General features: G+C 33.4%; 1 pseudogene; it reads right to left on the bottom strand.

Annotated features, from left to right (window-relative positions):
• Positions 1-309: 309 nt before the first annotated feature.
• LOC140174514 (protein BYPASS1-LIKE-like) lies at positions 310-1,387 on the bottom strand (annotated as a pseudogene).
• Positions 1,388-8,860: the final 7,473 nt, after the last annotated feature.

The raw sequence follows: 8,860 nt of genomic DNA, 5'->3' as shown, positions 1-8,860 counted from the left end.
GTCATGCCTCACTGGAACAGAGAATAAATTCTATTTAATCTATCGGCTGTCTCCATTTTCATAAACACGAGCTGATGTTTCTTTAAGGCATCATACATTTTTCTTATGAATAAGCAACACATTCAGTTCATTGAGAATAGAAACATAACATGCAACTTACATAATACAGGCATTCAAATGAAAATTTTAAACTTTATTTAATAACTTCAACCCAAACCTTAGCAACAGGAAATCATTCAGACAGAACCTTCTGCATTAGAAATTTACTCACATAAGTGTGAGAAAATACTTGCTATATATAAATATATATTTTAAGCCACCGAACCATAAAATATTTATGAAGTGATTATGTTTTCTTATACAAAGTACAGATATATAAATACAATGTAAAACAAGGAAGCTAAATGATTTATCAACTAAGCTCGTCTACTCATTCTTCCTCCTCCCCAAAAAGCTGGTAAGATGTAAAAATATACATGTTCCGCAAATTTGTACATCTGGTAAGCTCAACAATCCAATATTTTCATTGATCTGCATAGCTGGATGAGCCAAGGTAATCAAAACCTTCAGTTTGGCACGTCATAATCTTCCGGAATGCCTCCCTCACTTGGCGCTCCAGTGGATCCAGTCCAACTCTAAAAGCTTCACAAACATGAGTGAGCTCCTTCATGTCCTGTTCAATTTCCATTTCCTGATCCTCTGTCAAGGGAAACTGAGGTGAATCCACCAAGTCTGTCAAGTGACGGGTACATAGCTCAACTCGATATATCTCCTTCAACAATCCATTTGAGTTCTGGCGATCTCACTTCTTTGACTCCTCCATGATCCGTTCATAAAAGGTGTTAACCGGCACGCTCCAAGAAAATTGCCGTGAGACTGAAAAGTGAATGTTTAGACCCCTGTCCTGGCAGGGAATTGCTGCAACAAGGGTCCACAAAACAAACAAGAGAATACAATTCATTGTATAAACAGGAACTGCAAGTCCTCTTGTAGCAGAAATCTCATTCCCACGAGGTGGAACAAGGTTGCTTGCAATGGACTGGAGTTGCTTGGCAGCAGACCATGATCGAGAGACACTCCATGAATGCGATCGTGAATGCCCTGCCGAGTGTTGATCCTTGCTCGAGTTATGACGCCCAAAAGATCTATTACGTTGCGAAAAAACTGATCCAGAGTCTTTTTCCTCGAGCATTGCCAATGCTAAATCCATCAGTGCCTTTCTTGCCCTCCGGAACTGGCCTTCATTCAATGCTCTCTTATTCGAACCCAAGGCAGAAAGCACAATATCCAGATGCTTTTGCCATGTACGAATCTTCTCAACCCCATCACGGCTTGCATTACAAATATCAAGCGCCTTCACTGACTTCTCAAAGAATTCAGAAATCAAACGATCTAAGGGGGGTTTTGAAACATGCTCTTTATTATTCAACAGAATAGTCCTGAATTCCTCATGGCAGCAGATGAATACACCCAATAGCTTCTGAACCCAATCAATTGAGAGCAATTCATCATTACTCGTGAATTCAACAGAATAGTCCTGAATTCCTCATGCCAACTGATAATATTTTTAATTGATAAACTCTTATAAACTGATAAACAAAACCAGTCATTTACCATCCAAAGGAAATGCTCAAGCAGGGCTAGTTCAAACTACACATAAATCCAATCCATGCCCTACATTTCACAAGCACTAAAGTAATGCTTCAAAGCATAACTACATGAAAAGAAACATATCAATAGCATCACATTCACATTAATCGCATTATTTGACTTTTCTAAAGTCAAAACCAATCCAAAACATATTAAGATACATACATGTGAATCTAAATAGACATATGAGCCGAGTAAGTTTACCTTTTTTCTCTGATCAGACAGCATCTTCAAAACTGAGCATAAATGAACCTTAAATTATTTAACCAAAAGCTGCATCAACCAGCCCCTTCTCTCGGGTGTAATCCAAATCACCCGAACTCCCACTTCCACTTCAAACCCCAGAAAAAAGGAAAAACCAGAGTTGCACTAGAACTCCCGCATCAAGAGGGAATGATCAAAATGCAAAAGATTTTGGTAACAATGAAAAAGGCAATAACCACTTAGCATTTTGGCAACAAAAGGCAATAAACTCTTAGCAATTTGGTAACAAAACAAAAGATTTTTCAACTGAAATAAAAAATAATGGCAAGTGAATGGACTAAACAGCATAAAGACAGAAAATTCACAACCACCTTCTTATGCAAGGAAACAGGCAAGCATTGTTTATAAGCCTAAACCAGTACAAGTCATGTGATGATAAATAAATATTTGAGCCTTAATCATTTAAAGAATCTTTACAACTCATGAAACAGCTTGAGTTATATAAGAAAGTGGCAAGAAATTTAACTTTGTTAACCAAAATATTCACCTTCTTGGCAGTTATTTCTCTCAATAACTGCATAGAACTGCTATAGAGCTTTCTTTGACATGAAGCTAGCAGAGAATTTGATAAGTAAATAACTCAATTGGAACTTCAAATTGCATAAATTAAAAATATAATATATAGATTATAACTCTATGGCTTTTTGTTGTTGATGACATCATTCAAAAATCCAACCTATGTATTGCTATCACGGGGTCCACTAGAATACGACGAGACATGCAAAAACTGAGGATATGATGTAATTCCGGCAGTAGAAGGATATTGGTTGAAGTACGCCATGCCATTTGGAACAGGATGAAAAGGAATAGGGAGGACTCCACCATAAGGTTGATAAGGAAGGACCACTGGATAATGATGCATAGGATACTGTGGCAATCCTGGTATCTTGGTTGTGGCTGCATCTGGAACTTCGGTCGCTTCTATTCCTGATGTGTTGGTCTTAGCTTTTAATGTCTCTTCACTTAGACTGATTTCTTTGGTCTAAACATAAATCACAATTTTTAAATAATTACAATACAGAATTTATGCAAAGTGTTTGTCTCACTCGCCATTAAACTCTCGGTTGCACTTATGGTATTGGATTAATATAATTTAAATTCAAACTAATACTTTAATTTTCCTTCTTGAATTATCTAATATAAATTATTAGATATGCAAAATGTTACCTTCTGTCGATTTTTTTTGCCATTTGCTCTAATCTTCGGTCTCTCTGCCAATTTAGATACAGACTTCTTGCTTCCATAACCCTTAAATTTTTTGTAACAGAATAATAAGAAATAATATAAGCACTACGAGAATAATATGTTGCAAATTTGAATTGAAATGACAATAAATTTGATAGATGGTATAACATGGACAAGTGCTTACTTTAAAATTATTTTTATTGTGCACGGGTGTATTTTCTACTGATTTTGTGTTCTGAGAGGGAGTCCGTTTATTGGCATCACATTCTTCAACCTGATAAAAAAAATTTTAAAAATTGCTCAAAATATAGCATTATTTAATAGTTCTGCGAAAGACACTAAAATAATAGGTAAGCATAAAGTATATCCTTAAGCAAGGCATTATATTAATACCATTGGTTCATCTTCAGCATTTGAGTATTCGGCGGGGGAGTCCTCCTTGGCGAGTAATGGACATTGTCCTAATGAAATGCCTGCCTGACTTACAACGCGAACATCTTCGCCTCTTTTTCCCTTTTGGAACCTTTCTTGGAGCCCCTTTTGACTTCACAACAGCTGGATCACCGATTAGTGCTGAAGTGGGGGAAAGCCTCGCTTGTGCATCACCTTTATTTTGCACCTTCGAAATTAGCTTAAGTAACTCACCTGAGATTTCCCTATAGTCTGCTGAATTTTTGGAAGAAATATCACAAAGCTTCCAACAAATAGATGCCATTGCACCGCGTCTAAGTGTGGGCGTTATATCATCAGCGGCGTCTTGCTCGCCAATTGAGCATATAAAATCACTCTTTGCATCTCTTGTCCATCTTTTCAGGATAAGAGATGTAGGGACGCAATTTGCATTGCGATGCTTCAAGACCCCAAAGATGTGGGAGAACGGTAGTCCACGAGTCTCAAATAGCCTGCACTCACACGCAAACAGGTCCTTGTCTTTATTGTAAGACACTTTAAATTCCCATTGCTGATTAAAATACTCACTCGTGCTGTACTCAACAATGTCTCCACTGTTTGGGCATTCAGTCACATTTAAAGCACCTGCTGCTTCTATCTCATCTTTCACAAGTTTAAAAATATTTCTAGTATAAAGTTCAGCAGCTTGTTTCTCAAAACTTTCCAAGCACGTAGTCAAAACAGGAAACTTATAAAAGGTGTCAAAGTCAGCAGTAAGATGGTTGTTTCGGTAATGCCTTAGTACTTCACTAAATTTATGCATGAATTCAAGGAGACTGGTTTTACTGTCAACATAGTTCTTCAATAATGAATGAATTCCCTCACACTGTGATGTAGTTCTTATGCGGCCAAAGAAGTGCTCCCTCAAATATGCGGTAGCCCACTTCATTCTGTCATTATAAATGACCTGGACCCATTCATTCTCGGCAAGTCCGTATTTGGATATGATCTCATTCCATCTCTGTTCAAATATTTTTACGGTAAATTGTCCATACAATAATACACTAAAATCGTCCCAAAAATGCTTATTTTTTATATTCTGTACCGCATTACGATGGAGATTTCATGCACAAAGGCGGTGTGGTATACCAGGAAATACTTCTAAGATAGCCTCTCTCATAGCACGGTCTCCGTCTGTCACAACGTCTTCGGGTAGTTTTCCTGACATGATTTCCAAAAATTCCTTCAGTGCCCACTTGAAAGTTTCGGACTTTTCATCTAAGAGCAGAGCGCATCCAAAGATAGTCGTCTGGCCATAGTGGTTGGTCCCTGAAAATATGACTAAGGGCTTGTTGTATACATTTTTCTTGTAAGTGGTGTCAAAAGCCAGTACATCGCCAAAACATTCGTAATCAACAACGCTTTCTCCATCAGCCCACACCAAATTATCCAACCTACCATCCTTTAAGGTGAACTTTCCTAGAAATAACGGGTCACTATCTGCCTTAGAAAACAGATAGGCCAACGCAGCAAATGCATCACCGTCTTTCACTTTGCCACGCCTAGTCTTACTAATGTGGTTATGTAAGTCTTTGCTAGTAAAACCCACTTTATCATATCCACCTTTTTGGGAAACCATGTAACCCATTATGTGGCAAGTTTTAACACCACATGCTCGCAAGCTGTCTGCTTGTGTTTTATCGGCCTCATCAAGCCCACGATTTGCGGCAATAAGATGTCTGTACTTAGGTGGACACAGTGGATGATTGTGTTCACTCTCAAAGACACTAACTTTCCACTTACCCGTTCTATAGTGACGAATGAACCGAATCCTCGCCTTGCAGTTGACACGAGTAATTGCCCTATGCTCCCTTTGCCGATTGTCCCTTTTAAGGTGCTTCCAATGTCTTTCTCCCGCTTTATTGCAAACTAACTGTCTTGTATTAATGTTGCCATTAACATCCACCGTCTTCAAGTCTTTTCGGGACACAAATCCATAGCACTTGGCATATTTGGCATAAAATTCACAAACTTGAGATTTTGTATCAAACGCCAGTCCCCATATGTCTTCGATGGTCATCAGTTATCAACTTTTCCAAACCACCAGCATTAATTATATCTGCCTCTGCTTCATCTACAGTTACATCCACCATATCATCACTTTCATTGGAACTACACTCATACTCAACACTTAAATCCTCAGATTGATCACCATCCTTATACGACTCTTTGCCATCATTCTCCATGACTGAACTTAAAATTTTAACATGTTAGGTACTAACTAAATGCTAGGAGAATGGAATAGGCAAAATGAACTAAACTTTTTTTTTAATTAAAATTATTGGTCAATCAAATCCTATGAAACCTAAGAGCTATTAGTGCATAAGAGTGTTAAAACAGTTTTTCATACTTAAAAAAATTCAAAGAAACATGTGGAAGTCTAAGCTCAACTTCTAGGTGTTTTCACAGTTTTCTTAGTCATCCCTTGCATTTTCTCAACAGGTTCAATTCAATTTTCTTCTGACAGGTAAAAAAATCTAATACCAACTTTCACGTATTAGAATATTACTAGATACATGTTTTTTTAAAGGTATATATCAGTTCATAAATATAAATGCCATTAAATAATAAAAAAAATTAAAAATACAATAAATTATATACCTTTTTAGACCTTCATCAACTTTTCCCATAAATTCTTTTTGATAATATTTCAACAGAACTTTAATTTTGGTATCACATTGCAGTATGAATTGCTGAATTTAATAGTTAGGGACTAAGTCAGTGACACCAATTAAGTAATAAGATAAAATAAATAAAAACGATAACAAGTTTGAAAAAGACATTGCGTACCGAAAACACAGCTGGCAAATACCAGTGTGTTTGACATCCTATTTCTTTCTCCTGCATGGTTAGCATAGTAGCCACCAAATCTAACACCTTTGTGGTAAATAATAAATATATTAGGAATTAAAGTATGCTAGAGATAGCAGTTTAATTATGCACTTACATCCCCATGTACCCGCTCCTTGGGAATTAATGACTTGAAATTGTCACGAGTTCCGCTAAATTTGTTTGTTGTCACCAAATACTCATCACTACAAATACGAATCACATTAATATTGAACTATATTTTTAATATTTAGTATATAGATAATGAGATATTTAACCTTCGTTTATTTGGTGCAAACACATAGGTTGCCATTTTAATATCTAAGTCATCCAAATCCATGTATGCAGGAGGCTTAAATAAAATCGGAATCCACTGCAAAAAAAAAAAAATTGGTGAGATCACTAAGTTATGTAACCGTAGAGGATTCATGCGAATGCCTGAGATATGAGAACTTACAGATGGCCATTCAATTCTTCGTTTATTGTGCTCGATATTTTCTTGGTTTAGGGTAGGCATGCTAATAGAACACTTGGTGTACTCTTTTTTAAGAGTGTCTTTTGCTCCTCAGTTACAGATTTGTGTGAGGTCCCTGGTGGAGTTTTTTATTTTTTGAAAAGTTGTCTTTAATGGAGGCAGCCTTCACACTAACCTTATTTTCAGACAAATGTGAATTCCAGACAATTCTTCTCTTGGCCGTATATATCTTCTTATTGCGTACACTTGTCTGTTTTGATGCCTTTTTATTTGTACCAGAGTCAGACTGATGATGTTGTGGAGACTTTAGCAGTTTAAGAATTTCATCTGTATCTCTTGGATTACTAGATTCAGAAGGATATAAGAAAGTAGGAGGCTGAAAATTTGTGACAGTTGGACCTACAATAAATGATGGTGGGAATATGTTGTATAGTGATGGATGCATGGTTGTTGGATATTGGTTAGAATATACTGCAGCAGTATAAAAGCCAGGGTAGATAGAATACAAAAATTGGGGCATGTGTGGTATATGGTTCAAGTACGAATAATGTAAGAGTTGGTTATCAATAGCATTAATGCTAACATCTTTTGTGTCTCTCTTGTAATCTCTACGTTGAGGTGATCCGGATGATTTTCGCTTACCCATATCAAACACTCAAATATATATGTAACACAATTAGAATTATAATGTGAATATAATTTGCTAATGATATGCTGAGGAGTGTTCTTATATATATACAAAAATTTTGTTTGTTTATTCTTTATTATTGAAAAATATCTTTCAAAGGATTTTATTGTTATATATATATATATATATATATATATATATATATATATATATATATATATCACATAATATAATTATAAAGAATGTGTATCTATAATTGTAATTTAAAAAGATTTACTATTTAAAATGGATATTATTTTTTTATAAATAATTTAAAATAGATCATATTATTCAAATTTATTATTTTAACTTGATATTATAATGTACATGCTAAAGATCTTATAATGCGAAAGGCTTTGCCTATTAATACATAATATTTATTAATAAATATTTAATTTTTTAAAAAAATCATAACATTACCAAAACATGCTAATTTTAACTTTATTATTCTATGTGATAATAAATAGGTAATATTTAATAATAGTTATATAGTATTTTCAAAATTATATATTATTGTAAATTTATTATTTTTATGTCGAAATTATTCATAACAGATATTATTATTTAATTTTATTATTCAACGTGACAATAAATATGTAATATTTTGGAAAAAATACTCTAAAAGATCGTTAGGAAGACTTAATTAATAAAAATGACCTTTAATACCAAAATTATTAAGAAGGACCAAATCTTTTTATAATATTTAAGAAGAAAAACTAAATCTTTTTATAAGAAGATAAATATATTCTTAACTATTTTTTATTTATCTTGTATAATCTTTAATATATGCTATTTGATTTACAATGTAACGAAGATATTTATGAATATTCACTTGGGATTAATTAGTTATTTAATTTAAAAAGAACTACTCTACAAGATTGTTAGAGAGATTTAATTATTAATATATTGATTCTTAACTATTTTTTTATAATTTTTATATTAAAAATTTTTATTTTTTCTAAAATTTTGGTAATTTTTATTATTTATTTATTTATTTATTACTTTTATGATTTTTTGTTTTTTTTCCTCATTAGGTAAAGATCATAAAAATAAAAAAATAAATAAAAATAAATATTTAATTAATAAAAATTACTAAAATTTTAAGAAAAATAAAGTTTATCAACATAAAAATTATAAAAAATAAATAAAAAATAATTAAAGATATATTTATCTCCTTATAATAAGATTTGATTCGTTTTCTTAAATATTATAAAAAGATTTAATTCGTTTTCTTAAATATTATAAAAAGATTTGGTCTTTTTTAATAATTTTAGTATTAAAGATCTTTTTTAATAATTAAATCTTCCTAACGGTCCTTTAGAATAATTTTTCCTAATATT

Source organism: Arachis hypogaea, chromosome 7, assembly GCF_003086295.3.
Source record: "Arachis hypogaea cultivar Tifrunner chromosome 7, arahy.Tifrunner.gnm2.J5K5, whole genome shotgun sequence".
Taxonomy (NCBI): domain Eukaryota; kingdom Viridiplantae; phylum Streptophyta; class Magnoliopsida; order Fabales; family Fabaceae; genus Arachis; species Arachis hypogaea.
The sequence above is the reverse complement of the archived record's forward strand: the minus strand, read 5'-3'. Positions and strand labels throughout refer to the sequence as shown.